Here is an 18491-nt window from a genome sequence, read left to right on the forward strand (position 1 = left end):
CTGGTATCTGAGAGCAATAATCACTAGTAAGGGTTCAGGAGTGGCTGATTTATGGAAAAATTTTCAAAATACTAAAAATCAATTCAAAATTGCACAGGATAATCTCTTAACGATAACCAAATTCCAGTTAGAATTTCAGATTCTAACCAATGAAAATTGAAAACCCAAACAAAAAGTTTATACATTTGTATGCAAAAACCATGGCTCATTTGGTTGCTGCAGTAGGCAATTTACAGTAAAATAAAAATGTCCTTTCTGTATCAGACATGCATCTAACAAAATAATGCCTTACTTTACACCCACTGAAACTTTGTTCAAGAATTCAGTAGCCTATGGAGTCACTAAAGTGCTGAAGCTGAAGACCTAAATAGGCAAGAAGGAGAGAACAGTGCAGCAATAAAACCTTTCTTTCCATCAGTTGCTTGTCAGTGCTGTGCAGCTGTAACAATGACCAATGATGGCTTTGAAACTTTCACACACTGCTCTTATAATGTGCCACAATAAATCACAATGTAGGAACTGGAGAGCTGCAGAGAAGGTACAACGTGATAGCACTGACACCATATATTAACTTCTGAAATAACATATAACTCCTCTTATCAGGATGCCACCAGCATTTGCATATTCTCCTGTTGGAAAGGTAATGTCACAAAGAGAAAATCCTGGAAAGTTTCCTGAACTGTTTTGCTTTCTTGCCTTCCTTCCCTTTCCTGGATGAAAGTGTGGATATGCATGTTGAATCCCAAGTCACTCAGGTGCTCTTCTCATGGCAGGACCACTCCAAAAATTGGCAAAGAACTCTGAGCATTTTCTTTTCCCTGCTGTTACCCTCCAGCGCTGCATTGAAGCGGGGTTTGTGAGAAACTCCCACCCTCTGTGCTTGCTAGTACATCAAACGAAAACCACTGACCTTGAAAACTGAACCCAGCACAATTGTCACAGTACAGAAAGTTCTGCTGATCTCTTTGTGCCCCCCACATGCACTCCTCAGTGTCTGTTTTGGCCTTCTGCACGTGCCAGATACAGCTCTACAGCTCTACATGGACTATAGGCACTGCAGACCTGCACATTATATCCAGGAGCCTGTCCTTTCCTTCCTTGTGGCCTTCATCCAAGGGCCTTCATGCAATAAAAACTCCTCTTGCAAGAAGAGCCCTGCAGGACAGGACCTGTTAACTAAGCTTGGGGGCTAAAAGGAGAAAACTTTGGTCTGAAGGGTAACTCTGGATAATGTCCCACTGCTCTCAGTACCTGACTGCTGGGAAGGCTGGAGGTACCTCTGGAGCCAAGAGGCATAAACTGGAAATTAATGATATAAAAAATGGAGAAAAAGCTAAATCTTTACCAATTGTCAGGCATCTCATGACCACTCTGCTGGGAAGATGGGTGTTTCCAGCATCTCCCTGCTTTAAAATCTCAGTGTCAGTGATTGCACTGGGCTCTTGTCAGAGAAAACAGCTGAAGTACATTCTTCAGGTCAGTACAAGCTTGAATGAAGTGATAGCAGATTCACAGACACATTTTCTTTTTACTGTGGTTCCGTAGGACCAACACATCCCATAAGACCTAAACAATTTGCCACAGGTTTTCTGAATACTTCATTTTATGGCAATTTTTGAGCACTATCTATTATTGTGTGAGAGTAATAATGAAAAAATAGCAAGATGTCATAAAATAATTTGGACACAAATGCAATAATTATTATTCTTCTCAAGTTATTTTCCATATTATGGCGCAGCACTGGTTTCTGAATCACTAAGCTGCCCTCCTCTTATCTACCAGCATTTGATAAATTATAGGTAATTCCCTCTTATGCTTGCTACTTTTCTGCTAAGCCAAAAGAAAATCTTCACCCCTGACCCTGACATATCCCCAGCCACAGTTCTGTAAACGATTCTGCTCATCTTTTTCCACATTGAGCACAGGTGTCAAAGATTGGAAGCACACTAGCTCCATCTGCTGAAACTCCTTTTGCAGAGCTTTAAATAGACAGCCAGGTTAAACAGATTTATTCCCATCTTCCAGCTGATATAGAGAGATGAATACTGAAAGGAGATTGCAGTGAAAGTTCCTTTGTCAAAGTCGACTCAATAAAAACATAATATATTAATTGTCTCAAAGTCTACTTTGTAGGAATGCAGTCTTTCACAGTGAGAATAAACAGCTTCATTACAGAAATGAATCACTAGTCTTTCAGTTTCTTGATTTTGCTCTCCTTCATTTATGTCAACACTCCTATAATCACTATGCAATTTTTAACCAGATTTAAAAGATTTTAATCACAAAAGTAACCTTTATGTTGTGATCATGTCGGGACAGGCTAAATTAAAATTTGATTCAGAGGATTGTGTCTTTTCTATCTAAAATAGGTTTCATGTCAAAATGAATACTTTTCTTGTTATTCGTGAAAAATTTGCAAATTGACTGTAAAGGAAAAGTGACAATTTTTCACCTCCTACCCCTACTAGAGAAAATTATCTGAAGTACTCTTAGGATGAGAATTCTGCATAGAAATCACTAAAACCTCTATTTTTGCAGCTTATATTAAAAAAATTTTCAAACGGGGGGGTAGAACCACAAGAAAATAAAGAAAAATATAAAAAAAGTAAACACAACAAAATAAAGAATTCCTTTTTAGGAGATCTCAGGTTGGTATGTAGCCACTAATTCACATGACACTGAATCCAGTTCAAGAGCTAGAGCACCAAAGATGAAGCAACTATTTCTTTCTTACTGAGAAATTCTCACAGTTTGCAGAAATGCTAAACAATAATTGTTCCCCACTTTAAAGTAATCTTTGAAAGACCAGATGAAAACCCAGAATACTTTAAATCCTAATGAAAGGCTTTCATGAATCAAATGGAAGATACCTCAGTGAGGTAAAACAACCCTACTGGCTTATTGTTTTCACATGCAGTTGTTAATGAAACAAGCTCTGTGATAACCTTTCTTGAAGAAGGCCCCAAGATCCAGGTCAAGTGTGGGAAAACTCAGAGTTATCCAGAACAGGAGATTACTGGGCAGTGCAAATCAGTCCTGGCTGGCTTCTGCCCACAGGGGCAGAGAGAAGGATGAAAAGGGCTACAGACCTACAGTGGGAGAAGGAAAAAAAAAGTGACAACCACAAAGGCAAAGGAAGTAACATGTGCACAAAAACTGAACAGCAAAGTTTTGATTATTTTTGAGCAGCACACCCTTAACCACAGACTCTTTTGATGCAGATTTCCAAAGCTTTAGCCTTGCTAAGGTACATGAAGGGCTTTGTTCTGGCATCATTTCACTAGTGTATCTGTGGACTCACAGAGGTTATTAATATTAAACACACCCCACATGTAGGATTGGCTTATTAGCTCCTGCTGTACTTACTCAGGCTTCTAATTATCAAGATCTGTGCTTAGTGTCTTTTCTGTTAGCTGGGAGTGTTGTGTCCCACAGGAGGTGATGAGAAACTTCTTTCTGTGCTTGATCTTCTCCACCAAGTTTTAAGTAGCTATTTGTAATTTTTTTTAAAGTGTGTTCTAGTGAAGTGTCTGATATTCTGTGAAGAAAAGTCCAGAATAAACTTTTTACAGATATTGACTTTACTATCTTTGGGACTACATGCCTGCTTGTCACAGCCCAGGTGTTAATCTGGTGGAAAATCTAGGGCATTCAATTACACAGTAATTAGCATATTTTACTCAGCCATTGTGCTAATTCTAATGCCAAGCAAGCTGTATGTAGGCATTAGGGGTGGTGGTGAAGCTTCTCAGTAACCTCTGGGTATTTCCTTTCAGGAATATCTCCCATTTAAGATAGAACAAGATTCCACACAGTGGGACAGACAGCCACTCCTGAAAACCCAGGGTGGGTCCCTTAGGATGCAGTTGAGGAAAAGGGACATAAAGAAAGGAAATGAAAATGCTATCTACCAGACATGGAAAAAAACACAGTAAGTGCTTGAAATATTCCTTCTACAACTGGACCTTTCTAAGGTTCACATGTGACATCCAAAGTGTCTCCCATCTTCCATGATTTCAAAGGTGACAACAGCCTCACATCATTACCAAAGGGACTGATTTCACCCAGAAATGGGCTCTGAGCTGAAAGGTGTCCCAAATGCAATTACTCTGCCCTATTCCAGTGCCTGCAGAGGTTACATCCATCCCACACACCAGCAGGGCAGCAAGTGAGGGTGAGAAGCAGTTTTGTTCCATTGTCACTCATGGGAAGATAGACATGGTTTCAGCAGCTCTCAGCAGCACTGCCCTTTTTAGGGGGGAATGGCTTTTCTTTGTCAGACTGTGAATAGATACCAATGAGGGAAACCAGCATTTAGCCTTGGCAGCACCTTAGCTGGGGAGTGATTGAGGTTAAATATATTTAAGATCAAAACTTTTGTTAAATAAAAACTTGTGATACACAATGAAAAGAGAAAAGTTAGGAAAAAAAAGAAGAGGGAAAGGAGAGAAATTAGAGCATTATATAGTCTCTGTTAAGAGAAATGATTTATTTTGTTTCTGCCTGTGCTTGTTTTTGACAGTGCTCAAGCTATATGTAGGTTACCAGGGTGTAATGGGTTTGTTTGGTCTGCTCATTCAAGTAGAACAAGCTTTTTGTCAGATAAAAATAAACCTATCCAAGCAGTGTGGTCTAGTTGTTCATTTTACATTTTATCTTGAGCATTCTTTTATGTTTCTCTCTTGTGCACATTTATATCCTAGGCCTTACCAGGCATTTGTGTGGCCTTTATGTACTTGAAGATTTCTGTACTATTGGTAGAATTTCTTCAGTAATGATATTTAAAGGCATAGCTTTTTAGGGAAGGGCAGGCAAGCTCTAGCCAGTCTGCTCTGTCTCTCCAACCTCATTAAAATTATGACTAATACATAAAAGTAAGAATTCTGCTGTGTTTATGTTTAAAAAAACACTCCTAAAAATGGGTCTGTTTTAAGGCTTATATGTGCACATATAAGACACAACTTATATATTTGCCTTAATGGAGGCAAATCATGTTTAGAAGACTACTTGGATCAACACTGAAGTCAAGGCAGCAGTTTGGACAGTGTGGGAAATCAGTACCTGGTAAATGCATGGAGAAGGGGAGAAAAGCCATGGAATCAATAAAGCTTATGAGCAATCAATTTGCTGCTAATGAGTAATAAAAGCTAAAGATCTTGATGAAAAAAAGATAATTAATATCTATATAAGGAGAACTGAGGTTTCTGAAAAGGAGTTTAAAATAATGATATGGAAAAGAAAACTATAAACTTTAAAAAAAGACAGCATAGTCAGTCAGGACGTGGAAGGGAAAATGTATTTGCAAGGAATCTGTTTGGTTTTTTTCTTTAATGTTTCTATTTTCCCTTGTGGTAGTATTTTCTGCTTCTACAAAAACATCACAGAATGTTTTTGTCCATTAACAGCCAAAATGTTTACATAATAAATAGATAAGTAAACCATGGGAAAAAAAAAGAAAAAAGAAAAATAGCTGAATAGATTAGCAGGATGAGCAAACTAAATTAGTAATTTAATAAATATGAAAACAAATATCTGAGCAAGGTTTTAGTATTAGAAACCAAGACCAGGCTTCAAAGAAATTAAGGACCCGGTATATACCCCTAATAAAAAAACAGCTCCACATAAGCACTCATGTGATGCAGCACTAAAAAGAGCTGGCAGTCACTTGATACTTAAATTCATTTCTCATACACCTATTGATAATTTATTTTTAGCTATGCAAAGACTGACATTAATATTATGAAACTGTGTATAGTTTAAATGTCTGCATAGTAAAAAGGTAGCTAGGAAATCTCTAGATGAAAGAAACATAAATGATTTAAAGGCTAGAGAAATTGCCTTGCAGTGAGAGTTGGAGAGCCCAATCTGTTCAGCCCAAGAAGAGGGGCTTGAGAAGTGGCTTGATTACAGCTTGCAAGTGCCTTCACAGTAATAAATTATGTATTAAGAAGATATTTAATATGGGGGTCATAATAAGAACATATGGACAGAAAGTAATGCCAGACACTTTTGGCATGATACTTTTCCAGCAATGAAGATGATTAATCATTATGGGAGATCTTAAGGGAAATGGTGAATTTTTAATTGTTTCATGTCTTCGTATGAAGATTAAATGTCTCTCCTAGAGGTATAAATTTGTTAAATGCAACCTGTTTGGTGTCAGGTAGGTGAAAGAAAATTATTCAAGATTTTGTAATGTCTATAAATCCTGAGATCCATACACCGGGACAAGACCTGTGCAATGTCTCTAAGGCACAGAGTTCTTTCTGTATTGCAAACATAACTGTTTTCTGTCCTGAAACTATTAACCTACATGGAAGGATGTATTTGGCTATACTTATTCCTCTTTGGGGAAGTCCAAGAACACCCAGTGATGATAACAGTTCATATGTAGTACCAACATAACATTTTGTGTTAAAGTAAAATCCCCTTTTTCATTTGTGCTCCTCTAACTCTCCCCGCTTATCTTAACAGAACAAGTTTTGTAAGTTATTAAATCACAAACTTTCAGTTTGGAGTTTTAGTAAGCCTTGAACCTCAGCAGATGGAGATAGACCATAAAAATTTAAATACCTTCATAGCTAGTTACATGAATTTTATGAAAAGTTGGAAATGCTCCCTTGTAACAGTCATTCTTACATGTGCACTTTTTGTGTGTGTGTGTGTTTCTTTTGTTTCACAGTGGAGCCCTGCTCTAGGATTGCTGCAAAGAACAAGAACTATTCTCCCTCAAGACCTCAGGATACTGAAGATGAAGAAGTTAGTGCTATTCATTGGTGTTTTCAAGTCACCCTAAGTGACAGTAGATAGCCTTGATTGATTGTGTCTTTATGATCAGTCTTCAAATGCTGATCTTCACATCTTGTTACCATGGAATAAGGGAATAAAATTCATTTCCAGCATGGATTCTGCGTTAATGGACAATGTTCTTTGAAACACTCCTGTGAGTTTCATGAGAAGTGTCTGCACAGTATCTTGGGCAATGCACAAGCTTACACAGACAAGAAATGCTGGTGGTTGAACTCAATATAAGGTAACTGATACCAATGAAAACAATCAACTTACTTCAGTAAATCACTAGCAAAAATTTAAGTAGATGACTGGGAGAAAGGAAGGAGAAAACCAGAAGACTGTTTCTGACAATAAGAGGAAGAATATAAACCTTCTTCTGTCTCATTTGTTCTTTAATTGATGCATTGTTCAACTCATTTCCATATGAAAGAGGTAGAATATCTAGACCAGCTTGCAAAGGGCAGAGTGCCTCTGGTGTCTTCCCTGAACTCTGTGAAGAATTTAAAAATGTTTTACATATGGACTGGGCTGCAGTATAACTGATTTTGGTTGAGATAAGGGGAACAGCAGAGTCTGGGGAAGAAAAGTAAGCAGACTGATCTGGATGAGAGGCTTAAGGCCCTGAAAATAGTGGTCATAAAGCTGTACAACCAAAGAAAAAGTGTGTTTTGGAAATGGCTTGGAGAATGGGAGATGGAGTTAGGTATAAAGCTATGTGCTTCCCAGAAAAAGGGACAAGAAGTCCTGAGTGTGTAATTTTGAAAGAAAAACATTAGAGTGCTCTGGAGATATGAAACATTGTGAATATACAGAAGAGCCTCTTTTTAAAGGTTTGCTGGTATGAAATGCTGGTGCTATGGCTCAGTTAACTGAAAAAGATGACTTTTTATTTTTCCTTGCATGCATAAAACAAGAAAGTAGCTGCTTGGGGGAAAAGCAGCACATTCCTAGTCCTGCCTGCTGCAAGCAAAGATTCAATGGCTAATTGGGCTTCCGAGGATGTGAAACACACCAGTGGGAAATTACACTATGACAATCATGCTGCAGGAACACAGCCAGCTCTGAAACATCTGTCTTTTCCCAAATTTCGCCAAAGCCAATTAAATTCCCCCATAACCAGCTGGTCCCAATGTGACCATACGCTGACTCTGTCAATGCATGCTGACCTTTTTGTGCTGGGGCAAGGCAGTTTTCATTTCCACTCCTCTCACAGAAGTTGCCCAGCAGTATCAGCCCTGCTCATGTGGAATTCCTTCACTGAAACGCCCTTGCCTCCAGTGTAACACCAAAGCTGTGCTCAAATTGTCTTCAGTCTTCCATTGTGCTTTACTGTGTGATCCAGATAACTCACTGTGCACAGCCAAAGCCACCTGGTTCTTCCTGATTTGAGTTACAGTTGTTCTATTGCTGTCAGTGTCCTCAGGAAAGTGCTTGACAGGAAGCACTTCCCCAGGGCTCAGTGCCGGCAAGGCTTGATTTTAAAATCAGTCACTGGCACATGTGCCCTCCTACTCCCAAAAACAAGGGCTGGACTGACTGACCAATCCCCACCTAAACACCATTTTTCACTTCAGGTAACTTTATGCAGCTTTTTTTGTGGATTTCTGCTGGTTAAGGTCATTTGCCCTTTGACTGGCTGTCTTTTCAAAGGAACATAAAAACCATTTGCAAAGGTGCTGCTGGTCATTTTATTTTCTAGCAGACAGCAAAATACTCAGTATAATGGCTCTGTTGTCTTTCTGCTCCCATGCATCAATCAATTAAGATCACACGGTGCAGAAAGTCTCATAGCATGGTAATATTCAATAAGGTCATGGTCTTACATTGATGAAGTTGTTAACAAAAATGCAAGTGAATTTAGTCTGGCAAGGGATGAAGCTGTTAAAGGCAAAATGTCCTCCAGTTCATCCCTCAGGATCAGCAAGTTTTACACCCAACAGGTTTGCCTTGCTCAGTGGTGTTTCAGTGGGAATTACAGGAGCCCAGTATGCCATACAGTACTTTTTGTCTTTGAAGGGCTGTTCCTGGTCAGAGCAGAGCTTGGTGATGGAGGAAGGGAAAAAAGGAACATAAGTAACAATGCTGGTTTGAAATTAGGAACAGAAACAAGTTTTTTCCTCCATATAGGAGAGCCTAAAGTCATTGTATGCCCCAATCTGAGTAATTATTATTAAAACATTTATCTGATATGAATTTATCTTCATTGCCAAATGAACACTGCAGTAGCAGGATTTGTTTTTACAGGGGGAAAATAAAAATTATCATAAATATGTTATTACATACAAGCAAATTTTATTTTACCTTTTCATCTGTGGTTCATAATAAGTGATCAATATTTCATGTTTTCTCTGTCTACAATAATTATTTTTTATAGAGAGACAGTTCTACCTTCATAACTTCCTACACAAACTCATCAACTTCATTATAAGCAACCACATCTTCCCAGAATACAGAAATACCCCATAAGGATAATGTTCTACTTTGGTTCTGTTTTCAGAACCAAGTCTGAAGGCAGAATAATCTTTGTCTTACCATATCATGATCAGTCTTTTTTACTGGACTCTTAGAGACCACAGAAAAATTATAAACTCATATAAATATAACATTATTTATAAATATTCTAGTTATTTATTGCATTTTCTCCAGTAAATATATTTAACATCAAATTTAAGGGATGATTCAGTGCCCCAAAGAGCATGCACTCTAAATATGAGAATGATGATGCATAGCAAAGCATTAAAGGGAAGGCTTAAAGAGGCCCATATGCCTCATGGTTGCTCATGGTGTAATTTTTTTTTTGTTTATATCTGTATTCATACTTATAAATCCTATACCAATAGTATATCTATTTTATATATATTTATGTATTTATCTGTAATTAACATACTTATATATGCATATATTTACAGTTGTCCAAATACTGTAGATTCACTCTTACATTTTCAAACCTGTTTACATCATCCAAATAATCATGAGAATTTAAAAATTTATTTTAGTGCATTTTTGCTAGCCTAAATGCAGTAATATTTTCATGGGTCAGAAGCGAAACACCACAACAACAATTTAGTTGTTTGTTTCTCTGGTTTGGAAAAGCTTGACTCGCTGAAGAAAACTATTTCTTTGAAGCAATCTCGTTTAAGCTATGGCTCAAAAACACGAGAGCAAAAGAAGTAGCTCCCTTTTGAGTTTGTTTGTTATTTATCCCTTTAATCTCAGCCAAGGGTGCCTCTCTTTCTGTGTAACTGCTTGTGAATGAAGGTCCTCAGCTACTGCTGATGCTCACCAGATTTCTCCTTGTCCAGTGGCAATGCTGTTTGGGTTGTCTCAGTGTAATATATTTCTTGTGAAAAAGAGCAGCCCTTTTCCACAGGCAGCTAATTATTCTTGGGACAACATAAAACCACTGTTCCAGAGCTGGAGGCTTTGTCCTCCACTTTTAACCTTATGATATCCTGAAGACTTTTGGGGGACAACATATTCTCTTTCTTATTCAAACAGGAATTGTTTGTCCTATATTATTACTGTGCCTTTTTTCTTATGATTCCTTTTTGAGCAAAGTGACACAAGCTTTCTGAGTAAGAGAATAGGGAGGCAGGGAACTGTGCTGCCAGCAGAGAAAGCAGCAGGCAAGTAAACAGATCTTTCTCTCTTACAACATGGTACACAGATTTAGCCCTCAAGAAGCAAGAGCAGCTTTGGGAAAAGCAATGACAATTTTGCCATCACAATAAAAGAGAGTTTGAAGATAAGCCTACAGAGCTGAATTGCCTGGGACAGGAACAACTGGGACTGCAGAAAACACTCTTAAGCAACCAGCAAGTTCAGTCAGTTTCCTGCAGATCTTTTGCGTTTTTTTTATTGTCAGAAAAGACAAAAATATGACAAAAGTGTACTGTAACACTGTGTAAGAACATGTCCACGGTATCACTAGATGTCTCAGTGTGACCACAAATTTTGCCCAGCGTGTGAACAATGTAGTCATTAAGAAGCTTTCTAACCATTTTAGATTGCTTCTGGTATCTGTAAAACTCCTGACAATAAAATGCTTTCAGGAAAGAAGTTCACTGATAATATACAACATTTCCCACATGGACATCTACCTACTCTGCTGGGTTCTCATTCACAGCAATATTAGGAAGAACATTTTCCTCTGCTGTCCTCCAGGTGCTGTTTTAATCAAACTTGTGGTATCACTGCTTTCTTGTATATTGTTGGCAACATTTCTTCTAATCCCTGTGGTTCACTGCCAGCACTACAAGCTATGTATTTCTTACTTCCAGAAGTGGCTGTCCTGAAGTGAAAGTGCCTAGCACAAACCCTACAAAGGAGTTTTGACTCTATTTCCACATACACGCAGCTTTGTCCTTTCCAAGTGAGGAAAATCAAACATGAGGCACTCATGAGAAATGGTGCAGATTCAAAAGAGGCATTAATCTCCATCTTGCCAAAGACAGGTTCTTTCCTACCTTTTCTCCACCTTAATAATTGAGGACAATGTTGAGAAAGCAAAGGGGAGCACTTCAGTTCTCTTACGTCCTCACTTTGGACCTTTCTGAAAGGTGCTCCAAGAAATTCTTCAAGAGGTGCTCAGGCTAAAGACACACAAAAACTCTGCCAATAAGCCTGGATTTGCCAAAAGACTAAAGAAGTGAGAAAGGAAGGGTAACTTAGAGCTTTTAGAATTTATTAGATGGAGGAGGTATTATTTTTCACTTTCTTCCAGCCTCTAAATTTATGTGATATATTCCAAATAATTGTTATAATTCTGAAATGAAATCTTTTGTAATTAGGATATGCTCTCCTTTTTACAGTGAACAATCAATCAAATGTATTGCCCTACTAGTAAATCCTATTTTTTTGTTTGGTTTTTCTTTTTTAGTTCAAGATAAGAAAAAGTAGACTTTGCTTGTAATACCTACTTACTTCACTATGTTTCAAGGATTTAGCAATTGACAAATTATTTCTTTTCATTCCCTGATTCTTTCTATGTTATCCCTGAGGAGGGAAAACTAGCCAAATCCCCCATGTATTATGAAGCATTATTTTTGATTTCTAGGTCTGTAATAAATGTGTGCCAAAGCTGACAAGGTACCTTAAAAATTGAGACCAGTGTTAGTTTTGTTTTGTTTTTTTTTTTGACAGTCAATATTTTATTTGCCTTACACAGACATCATGACTTGCTGACATAATGGCTCCAATGTGTGTCGTATTGCAGAGGCTACATAGTTCCCCTGTGTCATATTTCAGATTGATATACTGGGTATGCAACAGGCCAGGGCTGCTGTAAATTCAGCTGCTATGGCCATGTGAGACAAGAGGTGTGAAAGATTTAAGCAGAAAGTATTTTCTTCCAAGAAAATACACACAAATATTTAGGAACAAGTGATGCTATGATTATTTGCATAGCTTTGGCATCTGAGATATGGTACTGGATCAGCTGGAACCATCTCAAAGGGGATTTATTCTACTGCATCATTAAAATTCAGCCAGCTCATCCAACTTGTGATCTCTTGTGATATATGATATGCACTTAAATCATGAGCTTAGAGCAGCTGAAATTAGAGAGAGCAACCCCTTAGATTAAGAGAGGTGGAACCAGCACCTACTTTTCATCAGGAGCTTAAAATCCAAAGGAAATCATCATCACTACAAAACAGGAATGGTTTCACTGCCTGTTCAGTCCTGCTCATCATCCTTCTCATTTGCAGCAATCTCCATCTTGCTTATGTATATAGTTACATCATGTGGCATGATTGGAGACATGCAGTGACAACTTTTGGCTAATCATTCTTCCTCAAAGATATCTCTACTTTCCCTAGAATTAAATAACACTGCTGTCCCTTTGGTTGTAATGCCAATTACTTTAGGATTGTTTTATAAGTCTTTCAACATATTGTAAATTGTTGTGCTGTGCCAGAATTTCTGTTGCATTTAATCCAGGAGACATGTGATCTTTGCATGATTACTGTGTGCAGGCTGTCTGTTTCCAGCAATATTTTTCAGGATTCCATGACCTTTACCCATGAAGTAAAAATAGACCAACAAATTACTACCTCGAGATCAAATAACTTTGAAGGCATCTAGGCAACATTTCTGCCCAGTCTGTCTTCTCTACAGCTATTACTGTGTACAATCTTAAATCCTTTCTCTCCCTAAAGAACTCAGTGCTGCTGAAAATCTATTCTAAAACTGCATTTCCAAGTTTAGTTGCTGTAGCTCTCCTACAGTAATACAAAGTTTGCAGCAGAAGGTATGGTGCTAAAAAGTCTAAACTTGCTAGAAACTCAATAAAAGGCTGCATGGCATAACTTAAAGAAACTACAGTATCATGTATTATATTTTTTTCCCATTAAAAGTTTCATAGTCTCACTGTCTCTTCTGGTTTGCCTAACAGACTACTACTATTTTAGGGTACTCTACTCAGTCTTTTCCTCCCCAGAAACAAAAAATTATGCATAAATTAAGTTACATTAAGGAGAAGGGACATGGCTTCTGGTGTAGCTATTGTGAATTTCTTTGTAGTGGATAGTGATTTGTTCCAATATCATAGGACAGAATGACAAAACTAACCAAACAGCAACACCATAATTTCACAGCAGGAACATTCACAGTTAATATTAGAATGCAACTCGACTCAATTGTTTTTTTTATTACAGGTGATGAGACCGCTGTGTCACCAAAGATGTGACTTTTTAGTGCAGTTGCACATTAAAGCTACTTAAATGCCATTTTGGAGAATGGTCTTAGTTTCACTGACAGGTAGTTGAGTTTATTTTCTGAAACACAGAAACCTCACCAACACATCTGTCATGTGTTCCTAGTTATGGCACAGATTTTGGCCAATTCACAGAGGGACATAAGGAGAGGTGCCAATATGTGCTACAGCATCCAAAATCCACTCGCAGTGGGCTGCACAAGGCATGGCTGTGCATTGTCATGTAGGGCATGACACAATGCCCAAAATCTCTGCTCAAGTGCTGCGCTTATCCCCAAGTCTCACACAGGACTAAAAGTGCTAATGGAGAATGTGAACTGGTCTGCTCCAGTAGAGTCTAGAGAACACATAAGTATTGTGCCAGGATCAGGTTCTTCCACTTCTGAGAATTTGGCAATAAAGATGAGAAGGGCATGTGGCATTGTGAGAGTAGCAAAACAAATTCCTGAGTACAACGACAAAAATGTTCAAGTTGTTTTCTTCAGAAACAAAGGAATAAAAAATAGGGCTTTACTTTTATAAGTTTTGGTTTTAACTATGTGAGGGCTTAGTCCATAGCTGATGTCACTTGTGGTAAATATAATGGTTTCAGTTATTCATAATCTTCCTTCAAATGCAAGCAAACATTATGAGCAGATTACACATGTAACAGGTTCTAGGACAAAAGTGCAGCAGAGTAGGAAGCTAAAATGTAGTTAGTTAATAATTCTTTATTTGGTTGATTTAATTTAATAGGAAAATGCATAAACTATTTCATCCCTGAAGGGTGGTAAATGTTTCTCTTTCAACTAGATAAAGCATCCAGCTAATGTATATGCCATCATTAAGTTCTTTCTCTTAATCAAGGTGAGAGTTCTCCTTCACGGATAAGATGCATTTTCTAGTATTTGGTCAATAGAAAAAGCACAGAAGAATTCTCATATTTCTGTGTGAAATGGCAAAATATTGGCAGTCAGTTTCAATTGCAACTCACAGGAAAAAAAATTTATCAGAAGTGCAATGCTCAAAATTGAAAAATTTTCCAAAAAACTGTGACAGCCTTTCATTATTATGAAATGTAAATTTTTGATCCTGTAGACATAGTCTGATCCTTTTGCATTATCACACAAAACCCACTCAGAATGTAATGGCTGAAGATATTAATAGTTATTTCATGCCATAGAATCAAATACTGATAAAGATAAAAAATATTGCCAAACATCCTACTAGCATATCACTGTGGAGATTTATTGCTAATAAGCAATGATGACATGGAGAACCTGCTACTTCATGTTAAGAACAAATTTGTGACAAAAAGGTAATCTTTTAATGTACTTTGTAACACATTTCATTTTATACATACCTAGATTTTTTAAAGTTAAAACAGATTTATATCTCTGTTTAAGATTTAATTATTTCTAGGTATCTAATAACATCAATAGAGGAAGGAAAGAAGGAAAGTTAGAGACTTAGGTTCTCAGTTATAAAGCTTTTGGAAAAACTTTATACTTAAGAAAGATAAATACTTCAAAGAAAATTTTTTTAAGTGTAGAAGACTTAGTGTGTTCCAGTTTCTGCCTGATAGCATCTACATGAATCTGGGCATCAATAAAAATTGTTTTTATCTGGAGATTTAGATTCTGTGCCTCTGAGGCAAGCTAGGATGTTAAAATAGGTATGTTAAATCTGATTTATTACTCAGAATTGTTGTGCTGGTCTTTGTTTATTGAATACTTTCAGATTCACAGCCAAGCAGTCTGTTATCAGTTTAGAATTATTGCTTTGATTGTCAATATGAAATGGCATGTTAGGAAAAAAATGCTTCGGAGATCTAGTATAACTTGAAAAATACAAATCTCAGGTTAAGCTGATGCTGTCTGCTGTGGCTTTATGCTGTTCCTCTGTAGGTGTATTGGATGAAGACAGCTGGTTACAGTAAGTTAACAGTCCCCCTGAGATGGCACTCGGGAGATCTGAAGGACAAAGGTGACACCAGCCAAGGATTTAGGAGAGAAGGGTGGGAAAAACAACCTCTATTAAGCAGGACAGATAAACAGTTTGAGGGAGAGGGGATGCAGTGAGCGACCTGGGATCAAATTCTAAAACCAAATTATGGCATAGCAAGGTGTTGTGGGCCATAATTCACAGTACAGCAAAGACAGAAGATAGAAAACGTCCAAGAGAGGACAAGAGGATTTGTGAGTAGGCCCTGAGGCTATAAATCATACTGTAAGCAGATATACCAAATTGTCTGAAGGCAAGCATAAAGTGTGGCATGACAAATTTGTCATTATTGAACATTAGGTGCACTGCAAGAAGTATAAGCTGCAATAGGAAAGACTTATTGCCATCACAGACCTGATACAGGAGTGGAGAAAAAATGTGGAAAAATATTCCAGGGTTTTCAAACCATATTGCTCATGAAGTATGTCTTACAAGATGAGATTTGGTGGCTATTAAGAAAGGAGATTGTTTAATTGTTAACTTTTCTTTGATACAGGATGTGCACATTTAGTAAGGACGTGAGAAAAGACTGGAAAATTTAGGATCATTATGTTCCAAACTGGTAAAAGAACATGGGATGAGGGAAAAGGAAAAGGCAGCATAGCACCACCTGTCTCAGAGCACTGTGAGCACTGTTGGGGATATCACAAGAGTACATCAAGTAGCAAGGAGCCTCACTGTTGGGGATATCACAAGAGTACATCAAGTAGCAAGGAGCCTCACTGGGAAACTCTGCATGCCACAGAAAACACATTAATGCATCCCTCTAAAGCACTGAGGAAGAGTGCTACAGACTAAACTTGCTGATAGGTTTGTCTGCTAATCTTGCTTTGGTTATTTGGGTGTTTTCTGAATGAGAGCCTAAGTGATGGAGAGAATAATAACAATAGTACTATTTTACTTTTGTTTGAACGTATGATCCTGATACTTGATAATATTCTAGTAAATTTTACTCAGTGATTATGTTGAAAAGGAAAACTTACCAGCATCAGCTATCACCATCAAGCTGTAATGAGAGGCAGCATGATTTTCTTATAATGTTAAAAGCAATGATTGCAATATTGCAAATATAAGAGTAACGATGATGACTGTTTATTATCTTTGTGCTTATGCTTTAAAAGATAAGTTTTTACCAAGTCCTTTAATTATGCAGGCTGAAGTATTGATCTGAAGTTCACTCTGTCTGGCTGGATCCCTGAGGCAGTATAAAGCATTCATTGCCTGTGGAGCTCTATTGGTGCACAAGGATTAAATATCTCATCCCACAGGTCTGGAGGATTTCTGCTGGATTACAACACTCCTGTCCTACTGCGTCCTACCCATACGGAATATGACGAGGAAAGTTATTTTGCAAATGAAGCTGGAGGGCAAGACAGTGTCTGGATGTCTTCAAAGTCTCAGATATTGGCTCAAATCAGGGGCAGAGTTCCAAAATAATAGTATAATATTGGTACTGGGACTTAGCTCAGAGAGGACTCACATTTAGATGATGTTTTGTGTATTTGTCATCCTCACTCATTTATAATTTACCTGACATGAAATCAGAGAGAATTTTGGCCGTATCTGACAGACAAAAAAGCATCCACTAGATTAAATATTTATAAAGTAAAATAGCCACTTTTAAGTGGTAAGTTGATGAGTACTCACATTTATATGGTAATGCTTGATGAATTTTTATTGACCAGTATTTTCCTACTTGGAACGGATCACAGTCATGAAAACAGCAACTTGTAGTCAACCCTTCTCACTGGTCATACAACTGTTGCTTGTTTTGTGTTGTCACAACAGGCTTTTTCTCCAGCTCAAAATATAAACGTCAGTTGCCAAAGGGCATTACCCTGCAGCATATTTCTTTCAGGCCACTAAAAGAAAAATTATTTTTGTTGGAATCAACTTCTGTTTATTGGTACAGAGAGGAGTCTTTTAAATAAACCTTTGTTTGCAACTTTTTTTTTTCCATCAGTAGCAAAAATGTGAGACCTCAGAGAGAAAAGAGCAGTATGTGTCTTATTACTGTGTGTTTTTTCTTGAATGGAAAACTTGTTCATTTTCATAAACCTTTTAACTCATTTAAAACCAATTTTTCAAAGTAGAGCTGATAAACTAGAAGAAGCTTAAACTGCAAGTGCTTTTTCATAGTCATTTCCTTCTAAAGCAATTATTTCCTGATTCACTGTCCCTAAGCAAATTAATGCTAGAAGAAAGAAATTGGATTAAACAAAGATTTAGTTCTAATAATTTTTACTTTTCAAGTTATTGTTGGATTACAATGTGCTTTACTATCATGTCTAAATTATTTAAAGTAAGCTATGCAATCTTAATTCTCCTTACTAAATTATTTAGGGCATAAATATTTCCCATTGAATACTTTGGTGGTCAAATAATATATGTCTAGCTAAGAGAATAAAATTCATTTTAATGCAATTATACAATAGCAATAGCTTGGAACAATACCTGAAGTGTCTTCCATTAGGTACTCACTCATGAAAATTGTGGAACTCATGTCAGTAAGAGTCATTCCTTATTTCCATTAATAGAACTCCAAAATTCTTAAGGAATTCTTGTTGCTTTTTTCACAGGACACTAAGGTTAAAAGCAGAAAGCTTTCTTACGAAGCATGTTTACTGACAGGTGAATTAATTTGTCTTATTTCAAGACCTATCAGATCCTTTTCATCGATTATTATGAGTTCACAGGTATAGGAGAAATAAACCACAGAGTGAGTGAACACCTTGGAGGGCTTCAAGACTTCATATTCTTATTTTTAAAGAGGAATTTATACTATATAGAATAAATTAATACAGTGCAGCAATAATTACATGAGTCTATATTTCACAGCACTTCACTTATAAAGGGAAGATAGGCTAGACCCAGCTGACCAGGAATTTAAATCAGTAGGACTTGGTTCTCATTGATTTGACAGGACCACGTCTGAGGTCAGAAAACTTCAGAATTAAGTGTGGAGGTCAGTAAGATCCATGCCTGATGTAGTTTTTAGCTT

Source organism: Ammospiza caudacuta, chromosome 4 (assembly GCF_027887145.1).
Source record: "Ammospiza caudacuta isolate bAmmCau1 chromosome 4, bAmmCau1.pri, whole genome shotgun sequence".
NCBI lineage: Eukaryota > Metazoa > Chordata > Aves > Passeriformes > Passerellidae > Ammospiza > Ammospiza caudacuta.